General features: G+C 43.9%; 1 protein-coding gene across 1 annotated transcript in view; it reads left to right on the top strand.

The window, feature by feature from the left end:
- Window positions 1-16,814, top strand: part of LOC126283521 (DNA excision repair protein ERCC-1) — a 111,233-nt gene extending 94,419 nt beyond the window's left edge. Inside the window, exon 6 of the mRNA XM_049982278.1 lies at window positions 15,641-16,814. The gene's annotated coding sequence lies outside the window, so the exon portion shown is untranslated. The remainder of the gene's footprint in view (window positions 1-15,640) is intronic.
- The last annotated feature ends 2,343 nt before the right edge of the window (window positions 16,815-19,157 follow it).

Genomic DNA, 19,157 nt, shown 5'->3' with positions numbered 1-19,157 from the left:
TTCAGTATTCGGCATTCATTTGCGTAGAGGCTTTCTTGTTTCGTTACCCCGTGTAAAGAAAGTATTAGCTTTTCATTTCTTGACGTGGAGCCGAGAACGGTGAGTGGAGAATTATGTAAGGAGTTTATAAACGAAGTTAAACATGCCGTTTTGCGCTGAGGTCATTGCGCAATAAGAATGGCGCATTGTCAGAGTAGAGTAAATGTTCCTGGATTCAAGCAGACACAGTTCTGATGCCGTACAGATAACCAGGTGCATCGCTGTGTACCACTGAAATGGCGTGTGAGCTGGAAACATACTCCAGAGTTGAAGTACGCGGTAAACTATGATTGTTGTGGGCAAAACATCTAAATTGCACACAGATTCACTGTCAGATTCTGCGGGTATGTGGATTAGATGGTATGTCGCGTCTAGCCGTGCGGAAATGGTGCCAATAGTTGTGAGCGATGCTGATCTGCCGTACGGTACAGACCTTGTGCCTTGCGATTTCGGTCTTTTCGGCAAGCTGAAAGAACATTTGGGGGAAAGCGATTTTCAAATGGTGAAGAGATTCACACATCGGTTTTCGATGACCACGGAGGGGATTTCTATCGGTAAGGAAATGAACGATTGATAAAACGTTTCGACCGTTCGTTACAGAGTCTTTGTGACTGTGTTGGAAAAACAGTGTCCTTTGTGTGTGTGTCACTTTGAAGTGTAGTACAGCATTCAACAGAAGTTACTTGGCCTGTCGTATTAATGTGTAACTAAAGTACTTTTTGAAGTCGCCCCGTGTCTTTCTATCTGTCGCGAGTCAGTTGATTGCAGCTTGTTCGTTGCCGAATGAGTTGCCGAGTGCTTGCACTCAGTACAGCATCGTCTCATGGGCCAGCACGGCAACTCATTACAAGTCAACAGGGTAAGTAAGAGGCGAGGAACTGTTTTGTGCGTTAATACAGCGTCATAAAGAACTGACCTGACTTCCCATTCTGTTCTTTTCCTGGCTGACAAAAGCTGCTCACAGCACTAAGGTATATAAACACCTACATGCACACCGTGTATAGCGTATTTTTCTGGCACCTGAGAGAAGTTTTTTACTACGCTGCTCAAAAAGAATTAGGGGAACATGACTTTCGGTGTCTGCCACAATCAACTGAGCAATAATTGAGGAATTGGTATGTAGCTGCGAAATTATTATTCTTTTACGTAGTTCGTTTGTTTGTGTGGCCATCTTCCGCAGCAGCTGTTAACATCTGTTATTATAGGTTCTCTGTCTTAAGCTGACTGCAGTCTAATTAAAAAGAATTACACCAGACACGCTTCGCTTTTATTCACTAAGCATCTTCTGTGGTATTCTGTAAATTGGATACACACGTTTATACATTTTTTATTGTTTTACGTTAAAAACAGCGTTTTCTTTTTAAAGTTGGTGGTCTGGAAGTTATTTATGATGTTTCTTTTCATAATCTGCTCTTTCCCTTCTTCCTAGCAGTGTTTTTTGTTGAGTGGCTTCATTTCACACCTACATTTGGGAGTTTTTGGAATTTTGCGTCATTTCCTGCGCTGCAATATTTACAATTGACTTCCTTAATTGTTTTTCATTCATCACTGCCACAGTGTTTATGCCTATTCGTTTGTTTTCGCTCACATTTTGGGTGTTACCAACCTATGAAATGATTTTGTGTATGTATGAGAGAGAGAGAGAGAGAGAGAGAGAGAGAGAGTTAGAGTTAGTGAAATTGTGTCTGTAGGTAGAGACGGTAGAGGAGTGGTTTTTTTTGTGCTTGTGGGAGGGGGGATGGGTTGTAGTGAGGAAGGAAAGACATGGATGGCCAGGACAATGATTATGGAACAGATCTGGGAGGAAATGGTAGTGGTTATTGGAGCATGTGGTTATATGTGTAATTTTAATGTTATATTAAGTGGTCACTCTGTTTAAAAAGTTTGTGGTTTCCCAAGTTGATCTGATCATTTATGAGTTGTTTCTTTTCTGTTATGGTTTTTTGGATGTGGTAGTTTTCTTGTAAGGTGAGGTGCTTTTTGTTGTCGTTTATCCTTATGATTTCCATGTCTGTGTCTCTGGTTGTAATTTTGTGTTGGTGTAAGTGTTCTGCAAAAGTTGAATGATTTGTGCTATACTTCCATGCTCGTGTTCTTTGTATCTGGTGTAAAATTTCCTCCTGGTTTGACCTATGTATCTTCTATCACATGTATTGCATTTCAGTTGGTATATTCCTGATTTCTGCTGCAGATCAGTTTTTCCTATTGTTTTTGGGAAGTATTTCTGAATTAAGTTGTTGGTTTGGTGTGCTATTTCTATGCTTTGTTTATTAAAATATTGGATATTCTGTGTGTGTATTTGTGGTTGTATGTCATTGTGTACCATCTTTTACTTTGTTTCTTTCCCACTTTGTGTTGTTTCTATTCTTGTATTTTGTGTATTTGTTAGTGTGTGATTTTGTACTTGTATTGGTGACAGTTGGGTGTTTGTTCTTTTATGTTTCTTGATTTTCTTGTTCAGATTTGTTATTAATTTCTCTTTGTATCCATTGTTAGTGACTATTTGTATTATAGTATTCATTTCTTTTTTGTAATTGTCTGTATCTAATGGCACTGTGTTTAGTCTGTGGAGAGGATATCTGAGTGTTGCCTGCTTTTGAGGATTTGGGTGCTGTCTGTTAATTGTGTCTGTTGTTTTTGGTATTTGACAAATGTGTGTTGGTTGTTTTGACTCTTAATGTGATGTCCAAGAAATTTAACTGTCTGTTTTGCTCTTTCTCTGCTGTAAAATGTGTCTTATCATGAACAGCATTTATGTTTGTGTAACTGGTCAATTTTATTGTTTGGTTCATCTATCAGGCACAAGATGTTATCCTTATATCTAATCCAGTATTAATTAGATTAATAGCTTAAGACAGATAACCTGTAATAATAGATATTACAGTTTTATCTTTCACAAATTGAGTACACAAGGAAACATCATTATATTATCGTTTGTGTATGTCCACAAGGTGTGGAAAACAAAATGGGAATAATCATTCATCTTACCATCCTGGATACTTTTCATTGGATCTTGAGAGCTTCAGTAATGTGTAGGCCCTATGTCACTGATTATGACTGCTTTCCACGTATGTGGCACGCTCTGTATTAAATCAGCGGAGGTCACTTTGTTGTATCCATTCCCATTCTTCAATGAGAGTCCTTGAGAGTTTTTGGTGAATCCGTGGTGGAACTGGCTAATTGTGAACATTTCTGTCTAGCATGACCCAGAATGTGCTCGATGGCGTTTAGATTAGGACTCACCGCTCGCCATGCGATGTCCAGTCTTTGCAAGAAATCCCCTACGATGCCTTGCATGTGTGTTCTGACATTGTCATACATGATATGGAATTCAGGGCCACCAACGCACGCAGAGGCTACAACATGTTCCAACAGGATCTGTTCGATGTACTGCCTGGTTGTAAGGCGGTCATAAACAATGACAAGACTCATACGACTGTGAATACTGGTATCACTTCACACAACCATAGAACCTTGACAGACTCTGTCGATATCCTGGGCAACATTTGGCACGTACCGGTCACCATGGTGTTTCCGAATACGAACATGACCATCACCATTTCGCCAGTGGCGAAGTCGTCAGTTGACAGGGGAACAGCAGAACTAAAAGCCAGCTGCGAGGTGACGTGTCGAGTGGGTACTAGAACAGGACGTCGGGATTTTAAGGGCCATTCTTGTAACGTGTTCCTTACAGTCCGATCGGACAAAGCAGCTCCAGTTGTCCTGCGTTCGAGCTGCAGTGCTCGGCCAAATATGGATCTTCACGTGGGGCTGTAATGCGTCGGCGACCTTGTCCAACTCGCATTGCAAACTGGCGTGTCTCCCTGTGGTGTGTCAACAATCTATGGATCACACATGGAGAGACATTAGCATCTACAGCAACGTGACGGAAAGTCCATCCTTGTAGGATTACACAGACTGCCCTTGGAAACTGCACTGCATTAAGATGTTGCATTGCATATCCTTGGTTGAATACAACGTCCAACAATGACAACTGCCATCCGTGTACCTCGCTGCATAACACTGGAGCACTGGTAGTGACTTCCTTCCAAGATTCAACTGATACTATAATGCATAACATAGCTGATAGATGGTGAATCACTTTAGCTGTTGCATACATGGAAACTGAGGATCTTAGGCTATGTAATAAGACCACAGATAGGCCTACATCCTGTCTCAAAATAGATTTAACGTACTGAACGTTGATATACAAGTTCACCTAATTTTTTGAGCAGTGTACACTCCTGTATGCCATAGTAACTAATTCAGCATGTTGTGTGGGACGCTGTTACAGCAGTCCAGCCTAGATTATTCATGTGCTCACTCACGTCACTGCAAAGACATTTCGGACCCGAAAAACTACCGCTTCTTTTTTTGCGAGTCATTGATCGCTCCCTCCATAGACGGATCTAGCTCTTCGAATCAGTTCAGTGGAGCGGATCGCCTGTCTCTAGTATACAAGCAATTAAGTGGCACCCCGCGGTGCAGCGAGGTGACCGGTGCCTCGAGGGAGAATCCTTTGAGTAATTTTCCTTTGTAAGCGTCAGCAGCCGCACTTATAACACCTGGGAGGCTCACGTAGCGCGGCGGCGAGCTGCAGTAAGGGTCTCAATAGCGGGCAGACGGATCAGAAACGGCGGCTGCGTGCGCGGGACAAAGGCCCCGCCACACAAAGGCCGCGCCGCCATCGCAGGCCGGCATCTCGGGCCGGCCTGTGGGCGCCGCGGGATGTGGGTGCTGCCTCGGGAGACGCCGCGCACAGTGCGACTGGGAATGGCCTAAAGTGCGACACTTCGATAACGGCGATTGCCATTAACCAATTAGCGCCGGAATTATTTTTTCGTGATTTTTTAAAAATATTTTCGTTATTATGTCTGGAAAAGGCATAAATTACACAGCACAGTTGTTCCGACGAAAGTCATTACCGCTATTAGCGACATATTTGATGTTCCTTTCTTTCAGGAGTGCTAGTTCTGCAAGGTTCGCAGAAGAGCTTCTGTAAAGTTTTGAAGGTAGGAGACGGATACTGGCAGAAGTAAAGCTGTGAGTACCGGACGTGAGTCGTGCTTCGGTAGCTCAGTTGGTAGAGCACTTGCCCGCGAAAGGCAAAGGTCCCGAGCTCGAGTCTCGGTCGGGCACACAGTTTTAATCTGCCAGCAAGTTTCATATCAGCGCACACTCCGCTGCAGAGTGAAAATCTCATTCTGGAAACATCCCTCAGGCTGTGGCTAAGCCATGTCTCCGCAGTATCCTTTCTTTCAGGAGTGCTAGTTCTGCAAGGTTCGCAGAAGAGCTTCTGTAAAGTTTGGAAGGTAGGAGACGGATACTGGCAGAAGTAAAGCTGTGGGTACCGGACGTGAGTCGTGCTTCGGTAGCTCAGTTGGTAGAGCACTTGCCCGCGAAAGGCAAAGGTCCCGAGTTCGAGTCTCGGTCGGGCACACAGTTTTAATCTGCCAGCAAGTTTCATATCAGCGCACACTCCGCTGCAGAGTGAAAATCTCATTCTGGATATTTGATGTTGCCATATGGCAATGCTAGGCGCTTTCACTACCTAAATTTATTTGGATTACAACTTCAACTAAAATAAGTAGGTTATTGAAATTTCTTATTACATATACAAGTTCTGTTCAAATTTATTATTCAGTCTTCATCATACAGTTGATATTTTATAACACAGTACAACTAATAATCAAAAATCAAGCCTTGAACTCAGCATTATTTTACATGAAATGCAATAAAACAGTCAATACACAATCCCACATTACACTTTGAACGCATTGTTCTCACAATAGATTTACAGTCATTGTGTGCACACCTTTTCTTCTCCTTTCCTTATGTGTGCTAGACGAGGTGGTCAGTCTTATCAAACCTAATTGAATCTGATATGCGGCTGTCGGAACTTGCTCTTGGTGCAGATGGTCACCCAGCTCCTTTAGGTAAAGCTTGGTGTCTTTGTAAGTACACTGTTGCTACTTCGCTCTTGAAATCAAGCTGAGAAAAAGTTTGGTTTCTTGCTATATTATACAAAATCCAACTGTTTTGTATGGCGACATCTAATATCCATGTAAAGAGACACCAGTACCATTTCTTGCTTCTTATTGCAGTGCGATGGCATGCTAGATTCTGATCCATCTGATCAGCACCTCCCATATATGTATTATATTTGGCTACCAGTTTTGGTCTGGGAATCATTATATTTCGGTTTTTTAGTTGCGAGAATCTCTTGGCTTGGCCAACTTCTTGTGCACCACTTGAAGAAGAGATCATTGTGACAACTGAGTTGTCCAGCCACCGCACATACAATGATCCATCATTCTTCTCTTTTCGGATCTGGGGGCTCAACAAACACATCACCTTCAATATCGTCATTATAAAGAATCTCCAGCGCCTCTGCAAGCGAAAAATCTCTTCTAAAACAAAAAAGAGAAAATTCGTCCTTTTACTGAGTACAAGCGCCTAGCGTTGCCATAAAGCAACACCGACGTTCAAACGGCCTAAATGAACGTAATTCATTTCACAGCAAGCAGTAACCTCCAAAGAATGTATATTTGAGTATTTAAAGCTCAACTATACTAAAAAACCAAATTATATATCGTAAGTTACTGTGTAAAACATAGTTACTCCAACCTGTACTCCATTTTTCTTCGTCATTCAGCAAACGACTTGCAACATTGCTTACGCCGCAGAATTTAAATGTATTGTCAAAACAGTTGCATTGTAGTCACCTTTACAGTCTTGCGGAATGGAATCCAGTGCTGCCAACACTCTCGCTTCGTTGATGTCGTGGAATCAACGATTTTAAAAAAGTGTTACAAACGTTGCCATATGGCAACGCATGGTGCTAATGGGTTAATCGTACTTTTCGGTAACTGGTATTTTTAGTTGTGATTTGTCACAGTTTTAAATAACAGTTTACGAACTCAAAACCGTATCCCTCCGCACTGCACCAACGTTGTAATGTTCGTTCTGTTATTTACCACCGTAGCTGCTACAAGGCAATTAGTAACAAGTAACAGTCACTGCGAACTGGTACACTGAAGAGCCAAAGAAACTGGTACACCTGCCTAATATCGTGTAGGGCCCCCGCGAGCGCGCAGAAGTGCCACAATACGACGTGGTATAGACTCGACTAATGACTGAAGTAGTGCTGGAGGGAGCTGACACCATGAATCCTGCAGGGCTGTCCATAAACCAAAAAGAGTGCAAGGGGGTGGAGATCTCCTCTGAACAGAACGTTGCAAGGCATTCTAGATATGCTCAATAATGTTCATGTCTGAGGAGTTTGGTGGCCAGCAGAAATTTTTAAACTCAGAAGAGTGTACCTGGAACCGGTCTGTGGCAGTTCTGGACCTGTGGTGTGTCGCAGTGTCCTGCTGGCATTTCCCAAGTCCGTCGGAACGAATATTGACATGAATGGATGCAGGTGATCAGCCAGGATACGTACGTGTCACGTCGGAGACATATCTAGGCATATCAGGGGTCTCATACCACTGCTACTGCACATGCCCACACCATTACAGAGCCTCCAACTGCTTGAACAGTCCCATGCTGACAAGCAGGCTCCATGGATTCATAAGGTTATCTACATACAAGGGGGGAGGGGGGGGGGGGGGGCGGGCGCGAGGGCCGTGACAAGGCCCCACAGGTCCCGCGGCCATGAGGAGTTTGTTGGCCAGCGGAAGTGTTTAAACTCAGAAGAGTGTTCCGGAGCCACTCTGTTGTAATTCTGGACATTTGTGGTGTCGCATTGTCCTGATGAACTTGGCCAAGTCCGTCAGAGTGCACAGTGGACATTAATGGATGCAGGTGATCAGACACGATGCTTACGTACATGTCACCTGTCATAGTTATATCTAGACATATCAGGGGCCCCATATTACTCCAGCTGCACACGCCCTACACCATTACAGAGCCTTCACTAGCTTGGACAGTCCTCAGCTGACATGTAGGGTCCATGGATTCATGAGGTTGTCTCTATACCTGTACACGTCCGTCTGCTCGATACAATTTGAAACGAGATTCGTCCGACCTGGCAACATATTTCCAGTCACTAACAGCCCACCGTCGGTGTCGACGGGCCAAGGCGAGACTTAAAGCTTTGTTTCGTGCAGTCACCAAGGGTACACGAGAGGGTCTACGGCTCTGAAGGTCCATATCGTTGAATGGTTCACACGCTGACCCTTGTCAGCCCAGCATTGAAATCTGCAGCAATTTGCGGAAAGGTTGCACTTCTGTCACGTTGAACGATTCTCTTCAGTCGTCGTTGGTCCCGTTATTAAAGGACCTTTTTCCGACCGCACCGATGTCTTTTTATCGGATTCCTGATATTCACGGCACACCCCTGAAATGGCCTTACAGGAAAATCCCGACTTCATTGCTACCTCGAAGATGCTGTGTCCCCTCGCTCGTGCGTCGCCTATAACACTACGTTCAGTCTCACTTAAATCTTGATAACCTGCCATTGTAGCAGCAGTAACCGATGTAACAACTGCGCCAGACACTTGTTGCCTTATATATCCGTTGCCGACCGCAGCGCCGTGTTCTGCCTGTTTACATATCTCTGAATTTGAATGCACATGCCTGTACCAGTTTCGGTGGCGCTTCGTTGTATTATTTTGCCGAGTGAGCCAGACTCAGGTGACGAAAGTCATGGAATAGCGATATGCACTTATACGATGGCGGTAGTGCCACTACACAAGGCATAAAAGAGCAATGGATAGCGAAGCTGTAATTTGTTCTCAGGTGATTCATCTGAAAAGGTTTCCGATGTGATTATGGCTGCACGACAGGGGTTAACTGACTTTCAATGCAGAATGGTAGCTAGCTGGAGCTAGACGGATGAGTCATTCCATTTCGGAAACTGTTTGGGAATTCAATATTCCGAGATCCACAGGGCCAGCCAAGAGTGTACCGAGAATACCACGGACAAGGCAGTGGCCGACAGCCTTCACTTAACGCCTAAGAGCAGCAGCGTATGTGTAGCGTTGTCAGTGCTAAGAGACAAGCAACACTGCGTGAAGTAAACGCAGAAATCTGTGTGTGAAGTACGACGAACATATCTGTTAGGACAGTGTGGCGAAATGTGGCGTTAATGGGCTGTGGCAGCAGACGATCGACGCGACTGCCAGTCCTAACAGCACGACATCGCCTGCAGCGACTCTCCTGGGCTCTTGAATATATGGGTTGGACAATTGTGGCCTGGTCACCCGGTTTCAGCTGTTAAGAGTTGATGGTAGAGTTCCATTGTGGCACAGACCATAGAAAGCCATGGACCCAAGATGTCAACATGACACTGTGCGAGCTGGTGTTGGTTCCATAATGGTCTGATCGAATGGACTGGGTCCTCTTGTCCAACAGAATCGACCATTGACTGGAAATGGATATGCTTGGCTACTTGGGGACCATTTGCAGCCGTTCATAGATTCCATGTTCCCAAACAAAAGTGGAATTTTTATGGATGGCTGTCCACCACGCCAGAACAACTGAAACGTTCGAGAGAATGGTTTGGGCATCCAGATGGTCCGACATGAATACCATCGAACATTTGTGGGACCTAATCGGGAGGTCAGTTCGTGCAAAAATCCTGCACCGGCAACCCTTTCGTAATTACGGACTGCTATAGAGGCAGCACGGCTCAGTATTCCTGCAGGCGAGCTTCCAGCAACTTGAGTTTATGCCACGTCGTGTTGCTGCACTGTGCCTGTCAGAAGGAGGTATGACACGATATTAGATGGTATCCCATGACTCTTTAATCTCAGTGTGTGTCAACGTAGTAGATGTGATGCGTTCTCCTGAACAGCGATTACTTATCAGGATGTCAGATCAGCGTTTTCAGCAACTCAACTGACAAAAAGTTGCGCGCTATGATATTGTTAATATTCACAGCTATTCTTTCTCAGTTACTCGACAGGCTAGAGCGGTGTTTCTCAACCTTTTTGACAACGAAACACCAACTCTATCTCATATTTTAAGTAGAAAACAGCAGACATGTAATATACTAGCCCCCGCTATCGAAAATTTGGACTTTCTGTTAATACGCAGTTATAATGTTCTAAAGTACAGCTTTCAAACTTTCGCGCATGCCGTTTGTCACTCGCTCCGGCTCGCTTCGCCGCCAAATGCCAGAGGGCGAACTGTACAGAGCTCTTGTCTCTGCTGTATGTTGCAAGGCGTGGGTACTGGAGAGGGAAGGTAGACATACCTGCCCAAGGTGTTTTGAAATCTTATTCAAGAATACGATATTTTACGCAGAAAAAAAGAGTACTTGATGTGTCAATCTCACTCACATATAATTTCTGTATTACTTTAACAGTATTCACGTATTGACGTTCTAATGATGCTCCAAAGTCAAAATCAATAAATGTAAGCAACTGAAGAATTATTACGAAATGAAGTTAATGATTTTCGATTTAGAAATTAACCATGCCAGTCACTTTGAAGAATAGCGCAACTCCTGCAAATAAACTTCATTTTAACAGTGACATCCAAGCGGCTGCGACGGTCGCAGGTTCGAATCCTGCCTCGGCCATGGCTGTGTGTGATGTCCGTAGGTTAGTTAGGTTTAAGTAGTTCTAAATCTAGGGGACTGATGACCTCAGATGTTATGTTCCATAGTGCTTAGAGCCATTTGGACCATTTGAACAGTGCCAGCCGTAAAATCCAAAACGATAACGCATAACAGCAATGTTAATAATTGAATATAATTCGTTTCATTCACATACACTACATTTCCGTTCAAAGAAAATAAACCTCTGGGACCAGTTACAGTTCAGAAAACCCGCAGTTTGACACAATGAACAATGCATCTTACACCAACGTTAAAACAGTATTTCTCAAACCTCTTATTCACTCCAATATGCAGTAATTCGCGTCGGGCGTTAACCGACCGCAGCAGGGCGGATTGAGTGACAAACGGTGCGCGCGTAAATTTAAAAGCTGTACTTGCCGAAGGTCATAACTGCGTACTGTCTGAGTTGCGGCCCAGACTTTCTAGCGGGATCGATTGCTCGGGCTGATACCTTTGTACCGTACTTTTTTCCTTCTTAAGATATGAATTCGAGTTGGTGATCGTTTCCGTGGGAGGCCATCAACACCAAGCGCAGTCCTATGTTAGCTAGTACCACCCACCATCATAAACATTAGCACCTAACTAAGCTTTAGAATGAAAATCAATTTTCTTCGAACAAACAATTTTAACGTCGAAAGATAAATGATATTTAGTTGTTGTAGGTGTTTTATTAAACCACGTTCTAATCAACCCGTGAGACAAATGGTGATGCTTATTTCTAACAACTTTTTATATATAGAATGATGAGAAAATTCTCAGTGCATTGTGATTGTTACCTACAACTCCTTCTCAGAAAAGAACGCCAACTATCCAAATTGAGGGTAGACACTCGTTACAAAGCATTAAATCGCTTTGGCAATGTACTAGCCATAACATAGTGGGTTTTGTTGTGCTGTCAATTAGTGCCTTTCTTTGTTGCGAAGTGAATGATCAAGCAATTTTTGACCCATTGTGTTACTTATCTACAAACTGGAGAAGTCGTTTTCATTAGCTATAGAAGGATATGTATTTCTGTGTCTCTATTTTACTGTGATTATGAATGGTGCAAAGCATAAACTGTGTGCGCAAGTGGAGAAAGAAGATGTTTGTAAATTCGTTTCATAGTCTATAACCTCCACCACATTGTATCACATGTTAATGGCAGCATTAAAAAGCTTTTATTATTGGTAACTTAGTTTCGTGGCCGAAACAAGATGAACACTTTTGTTTTTACTCTGCAGAAAATTTCATTGTACCCCTCACGGAGTAAACTATCCCCAGGTTGGGAGTCACTGTATTATGGCCTTAACTGATGCTTTTACGGAAGAGTCGTTTCTATATTCTGTGAAAAATCCCAGTTATTACAGGAGACGTGTGCGTGCTGAAACTCTCGAGTGAGTGCTGTGTACATTGGGAGGCCATATACACACAACAAAATAAAGTTTTGCACCACCTCGATTCCGAGAGTTCCCGAATCGGTACAGAAAATTGGAATAGAGATCAACATAAACATCATTTCCGCCCTTTTTATTGCTCATGAAAAACACGCATTGCGTGTTGTACCACCATAGAGCGAGACCTTCAGAGGTGTTGGTCCAGTATCTCTAATACCCAGTAGCACGTCCTGCTGCATTGATGCATGCCTGTATCCGTCGTGGCATACTATCCACAAGTTCATTAAGGCACTGTTGGTCCAGATTGTCCCACTCCTCAACGGCGATTTGGAGTAGATCCCTCAGAGTGGTTGGTGGGTCAAGTCGTCCATAAACAGCCCTTTTCAATATATCCCAGGCATGTTCGATAGGGTTCATGTCTGGAGAACATGTTGGCCTCCCTAGTTGGGCGATGTCGTTATCCTGAAGGAAGTCATTCATAAGATGTCCACGATGAGGTGCGAATTGTCGTCCATGAAGACGAATTTCTTGCTAATATGCTGCCGATGTGGTTGCACTATCGGTTGGAGAATGGCATTCACTTATTGTTTAGCCATACGGCGCCTTCCATGACCACCAGCGGCGTACGTCGGCCCCACATAATGCCACCCCAAAACAGCAGGGATCCTCCACCTAGCTGCACTCGCTGGACGGTGTGTCTAAAGCGTACAGCCTGACCCTGTTGCCTCCAAACACGTCTCTGACGATTGTCTGGTTGAACGCATATGCGACACTCATCGGTGAAGAAAATGTGATGCCAATTCAGAGCGGTCCATTCGGCATGTTGTTGGGCCCATCTGTACCGCACTGCATGGTGTCGTGGTTGCAAAGATGGACCTCGCCGTGGACGCCGGGAGTGAAGTTGCGCATCATGCAGCACATTGCGCACAGTTTGAGTCGTAACACGACGTCCTGTGGCCACACGAAAACCATTATTCAACATGGTGGCGTTGCTGTCACGATTCCTCCGAGCCATAATCCGTAGACAGTGGTCGTCCACTGCAGTAGTAGCCCTTGGGCGGCCTGAGCGAGGCATGTCATCGACAGTTCCATGGCCGAAAACGTCGCTTTGGTTCACTCCGAGACGCCTGGACACTTCCCTTGTTGAGGAGAGCCCTTCCTGGCACAAAGTAACAATGCGGACGCGATCGAACCGCGGTATTGACCGTCTAGGCATGGGTGAACTACAGACAACACGAGCCACGTACCTTCTTCCTGGTGGAATGACTGGAACTGATCGACTGTCGGACCCACTCAGTCTAATATGCGCTGCTCATGCATGGTTGATTACATCTTTGGGCGGGTTTAGTAACATCTCTGAACAGTCAAATGACTGTGTCTGTGATACAGTACCCACAGTCAACGTCTATTTTCAGGAGTTCTGGAAACTGGGGTGATGCAAAACTTTTTTGATGTATGTACATAGCCAAAATACATCTTCTGTCGTATTAAAACAGTCTCTGGTGTAACAATCATTGTTGAGGTAGAAAGTAAATTTATAAAGGAATGTGGTATTAACTCGGCACTTCTAACTGATAATATAAGTTTTACCCAAACACTATACTCAGTTCTCTATAAAGCTTGGGCACATCCGCACAGCCCTTGCAAAGTTTCTCCAGATTCTTGACTTATGCTTTTGTCCCTTTTCTATATATCCTTTTCCCTCCACAAAGAATCTACAGGCTGTCCATAAATTCTAACTATAGTTTTAAAAACTCATAACTTGGAAACCATTAGAGACAGAGAACATTGGTTTGTTGTAAAACGTTTCGCAGCTCTCAAAGGTTTTTTTTTTTTCACCTATTACGCCCGGATTTCAGTGTGTGCATCCCCACTTGTCCACATTTCTGGACATGTGAATCGCCACAGCATTTGGATTTCGGGCTCCAGAAACCCACACAGCACACGTGAACACATGCGTGACAGCCTGAAGTTTAATATTTACTGTGGGCTGATACACGACAGTGTGATAGCCCCATTTCCCTTCGTAAAGACAACCATAACTGGAAGTGTCTACCTGGATATTATCGAACAGTTCTGGGCTACCACATATCAAAAAGTTGCAGCCTTCTGTCATATTCCAGCGTGATGGAGCTCGTCCACATTGGGGTTGGTCGGTTGGTTGGTTGATTTGGGGGAACGATTAGGGAAGGTTGGGGAAGGAAGTCGGCCGTGCCCTTTCAAAGGAAGGGCTCTCAGCAAGGGAGGTGTCCAGGCGCCTCGGTGTGAACCAAAGCAATGTTGTTCGGACGTGGAGGGGATACAGAGAAACAGGGACTGTCGATGACATGCCTCGCTGAGGCCACCCACGGGCTACTACTGCAGTTGATGACCGCTATCTACGGATTGTGGCTCGGAGGAACCCGACAGCATTTGCTTGAAGCGATGTAGGGAAATACTGGGAAACGTAGATCAGGATAACCGAATGCGGATTTGAACTCGTGCTCCCGAATGCGAGTCCAATGTGCTAACCACTGCACCACCTCACCCAGTCACATTGGTGTCTGAACGTGGTGGATGTGCTAGAGGACATATTTCGTGAGAGATGGTTGGGTCGTGATGATCCCTTCGCATAGCCCCAGCGCTCTCGCAGTGCCACACCGTTAGACTTCTTTCTGTGGGTCACTCCACAGAACGCTTGTACACGACATCAGTCAGTGACATTGCTACCCTTCGTGAACGAATGAGTGAAACAATGAAAACTATTGATGCTGCCATGCTGACCCGTACATAGGCAGAACGCGAATGTCGCCTTGATATTCTACTAACGGAGAATGGGCCACATATTGAAATTCTAATGCAATAGAATAAAAACTGAGAGGTGCTGAACGTTTTACAAATAACCACTGCGCTCTTTCTCAAATATTTTCCAGGCTGTGGAATTTTAAAATGGTAATGGGGCGTTATGTGTTATGGGCAGCCTGTTTGTCGTTCGTCTTAAAATCTTAAATTAAAAAAAAAACTTCATTTAATTGCATGTAGTAAGCCCTGACCTGGGCACCATTTTAAATGTAAATATGCAGATTGGCTAAAGTAAAACTCGGAAAATGCGCAGCAAACATCAATGTTGACATTATGCATCGGCTGTACGATGTAGTGATGAGGATTTACTGAAGCTTAATGGCTCGTGTTCTGGAAAGTCACGTATCTCGACAGGCTGAACCAGCCTGGAGATCAGAAGACAAACAAAAATGGAAAGCTGAAGGCCCGAATCTCTCGATACTACTTCATTCAGAAACCATCGGCAGAACTGAACACGTACAGATTGGTCGGGAAGGTTTAACTCATGCACAACAGACACTTCCAAGGAATAAAACGTTAGTCTTTTCCTGCCATAGCTGACTTTCCTCTCAGACTGTCTTCCACTTGAGCAATGTGTTCAGATGTTGGCGTTGAGTTCGAATAGTTAAGTAATGATCTGTTTTCAGTTTTAATTCCTTTGTCACGAAATGGCGAAAGGATTATACTGGCCGTTTTTATAATACGCAAGCTCCTGATGGTTGGAAGTGAAATGCTGTGCTTCCATCCTTCTCTAATGAACTTGGGTACAACACAGAATGTGCAATATTTTCCTTATTATTGTTCGGTCAGATGTCTAAAATTGTGTTTCTTTTCATTTTAGGTGGATTGCCACGGATAACGAACTTCCGCACACAGCAAGATGGAGTCTTGGCTCTGACAAAAGTGAAACCAAGATAGACATTGGCAGTGGAAAAAAATGTTATTGTTGTATTATTTTGGAAATTCAAATTGTTTGTAATTAAGATTTGTCATATGGAAAGTGGCTTTGTTTTCCTGAAGCAGCCTTTTTAAATGTGATTTTAGTGTGTTCAGTTTCTTGCGCGGAGCGCTTGAAACGAATTTCCCCTGTGTTTCAGTGCCTTTTGGTTTGTAACGTACCAAATCACTGATTCCAGTAATTTATGCTAATTTTATGTCCGGATGCACGAGTGTTTGTTTCTGGTTAGTAACGGGGACATGGGAAACCTAGTCTCAGTAGTTGTGTTTCTTCTGGCAGGGGCAAGTTTTGGGTCTTGTCAGCCAGGTGCCAGTGCAGAGAAAGGAGGTGCAGGTGGCTTTTGATGTTAGCTGGGGCGTCCCTAGCGGTCAAAAGGACCTGTCGACGAGGGATTATTTATTTGGTGACGCAGTACAGGAGCCGTGCGGTTCAGTGTATGGAGGGAGCTGCCTTATGCGTAATACTCCCTCACAGCAGCACCTGTATAAAAGAAGAGCCAGTGGCTCCCCGAAGGTGTGATACGATAGCGTCAAAGGCTTGTTTTGCTCTGTTAGGCTATAATCACCTCTCAACAGATACTACACAGTGTTTATTGATGTACGCAAGTAAATGTCTTTTTATCTGCACTGAATGCGGAAGAAATTCATACATTTCTGATGTGTCTAGGGTAAATTCAACAGGTAATGAAATAGTGATACAGAGAATGTCAGAGATAAAAATGGGGAAGGGGGAGAAATCTATTGTTATTTACGTTCTCCTGATTCTCTTTCTTATTTTCTAGTCTTACAAATCGTTGTAATTTCAAGTTGCGTTGTTGGTAAAAGATTTTCACTGTTTGAGAAGAAACCAAAGTCATTTGCTGAGTAATTTTATTCAAAGAATAATTTTTTGTGCAATACCTAATTTACAATTATAGGGAATTCAATGGATTGTGACTCTCGTGGTTAACTAAAATGGAATCGTGTCGAAATACAATTGGTATTAGTAATTTTATATCCATGGTTTTAACTTGTAAAGTTATTATTGTCCATAAAAATAAATGTGCGTGATATTTTTACACTGTAAATGATTCATTATTATTGTTTTTTAGACATTAACGAAGTTCATATGCGTTGTTTGTAAGCTGGCAAATGGAGTAGATTTACGTAGATAGACATAGTTACTCCAATGCTAGTTATCGCATCGGGAACAAGATTCTTCCAGCGACCTCGATCAGCTCCCATGTTTGCAGATTCCTCCCAGTTTCAAATCCATCCTTTGCCAAAGTTCGTTTCCAGCTGTTACGAGGTCTTCCTCTACGTCTGTACATGTCCGTTGGTTTCCACAAAACTGCTGATTTGGGAATTCTTCCATCTTTCATGCTTAGAACATGGCCCGCGAGTTACAGCATTCTTTCAGCGACGATTTTATGCAGGTTGCGTAGACCATTTCTTCTCAGCACTTAATCAGTTGACACGCTGTCGCCACAGTTGATCTTCAAGCGTTGTTAATGTAGACGTTACACTAATTATGCCACACAAAAAGTGAAACTTGAAAGAATCAATGGACGCTGCCCCATGAAATACAATTACGTGCTAGTTATGGAAGATTACGACCCAGCGATCCGTCGGCAGGAAAGATGTAAATAATGTAAATGTCGTATGGCATTCTTGCCTGGGATATCTAACTGGGTGATTTCAGCTACCTATAGGAAAGCGTGTTCTACCGCACACGTCGGTCACTTTCCTTGCGGAAATATGAGACGTGTCGTATGTATAATTGTGGAGAGTAGGTGAGAGTAATAGGTGCGTGTTTAATGTAGTGTTATGTTGTATGAGTTATGCTTATGATGATGATGATGATGATGATGATGATGATGATGGTGAGAGAAGGGAGCAATGGAACCTGTTACCGACACATAGCCTAGCCCTCTCGAACAACACCAAGGCAGCCGTTTAGCTTAACGTCCCCATCCGACGGGTGGCTCAACATCAACAGTGTTTCCAGAATGAGATTTTCACTCTGCAGCGTAGTGTGCGCTGATATCAGACTTCCTGGCAGATTAAAACTGTGTGTCGGACCGAGACTCGAACTCGGGACCTTTGCCATTCGCGGGCAAGTGCTCGACGAACCGAGCTATCCAAGCACGACTCACGCCCCGTCCTCACAGCCATGTCTCCGCAATATCCTTTCTTTCAGGAGTGCTAGTTCTGCAAGGTTCGCAGGAGAGCTTCTGTAAAGTTTGGAAGGTAGAAGACGAGGTACTGGCAGAACTAAAGATGTGAGGACGGGGCGTGCTTGGGTAGCTCAGTTGGTAGAGCATTTGCCCACGAAAGGCAAAGGTCCCGAGTTCGAGTCTTGGTCCGGCACACAGTTTTAATCTGACAGGAAGTTTCATGTCAGAATAGGTTCACGTACATGTGAGTGGCTCGAAGACTTTGTAAGTAATAGAATCCAATGTATTATCCTGAACGGCGAGTATTCATTGGAGACAGAGATATTATTACGAGTGTCCTAGAGACGTGTGACAGAACCACTTTGTTCCTTCTTTACACAAACGCTCCAACGTATACGGTGAACAGCAATCTGCGACTGCTTGCTCATGACGCTGTTCTGTACGGAAAAGTGTGGCCTTTAAGTAACTGTAGTAGGATACACCCGACTTAGTATTTCTGTTTCGTGTGATGAACGGCAGCTTGTTCCAAATGTGGTAAAATGTAAATGAATTCAGATGATCAGGAAAAACAGTCCTATTAAGATAGAATACAGTGTTAGCGGTGGACTGCTTGACACTGTCACGCCGGGTAATATCTAGCGACAACAAATGGAACGAGTGATGACGGCTGTAGGAAAGCCGAGTGGTCCACTGCGGCTTACCCCAAGAATTTTATCTCGTCTACAAAGGAGACAACGTACAGAAAACTACCCATTCTTAAGTAGTGCTCGAATGTTTGGGTTCCCTCCCAGGTCGGATCAGAGGAATACATCGAGGAATTCTATTCTGACATGCTCGGATCTTTGTTAACACTCAGCATTGTGGCTCTGCGTCGAAAGCTTTCCGTAAATGTAGGAGTATGGAACTTGCCCGTTGTTCGTCATCCGTGGCTAGCAGTGTACAGTGCATGGAAAGGGCAAGCCGAGTTTAGCACGAACGAGGCTTCGTAAATCCGTGTTGATTTGTGGATAGGAATTTTCTCTCTCACGGAAATTTACTAAATTCGAACTTAGATTTGCTCAAGAATGCTATAGCACATTGAGGTTAAGGATACTGGTCTGTAAATTTGGGGTTTCACTCTTATCCTTCTTACATACTAGAGTCATCTGCGCTCTTTTCCGTTGCTTCTAACTTTGAGCTGGAAAAGAGATTAGCGATGAATGCATTGCTCCACGTCACTTCGTCTTCGCGTTCAGTCCTTGGTGA

This window comes from Schistocerca gregaria, chromosome 1, assembly GCF_023897955.1.
Source record: "Schistocerca gregaria isolate iqSchGreg1 chromosome 1, iqSchGreg1.2, whole genome shotgun sequence".
NCBI lineage: Eukaryota > Metazoa > Arthropoda > Insecta > Orthoptera > Acrididae > Schistocerca > Schistocerca gregaria.
The sequence above is the reverse complement of the archived record's forward strand: the minus strand, read 5'-3'. Positions and strand labels throughout refer to the sequence as shown.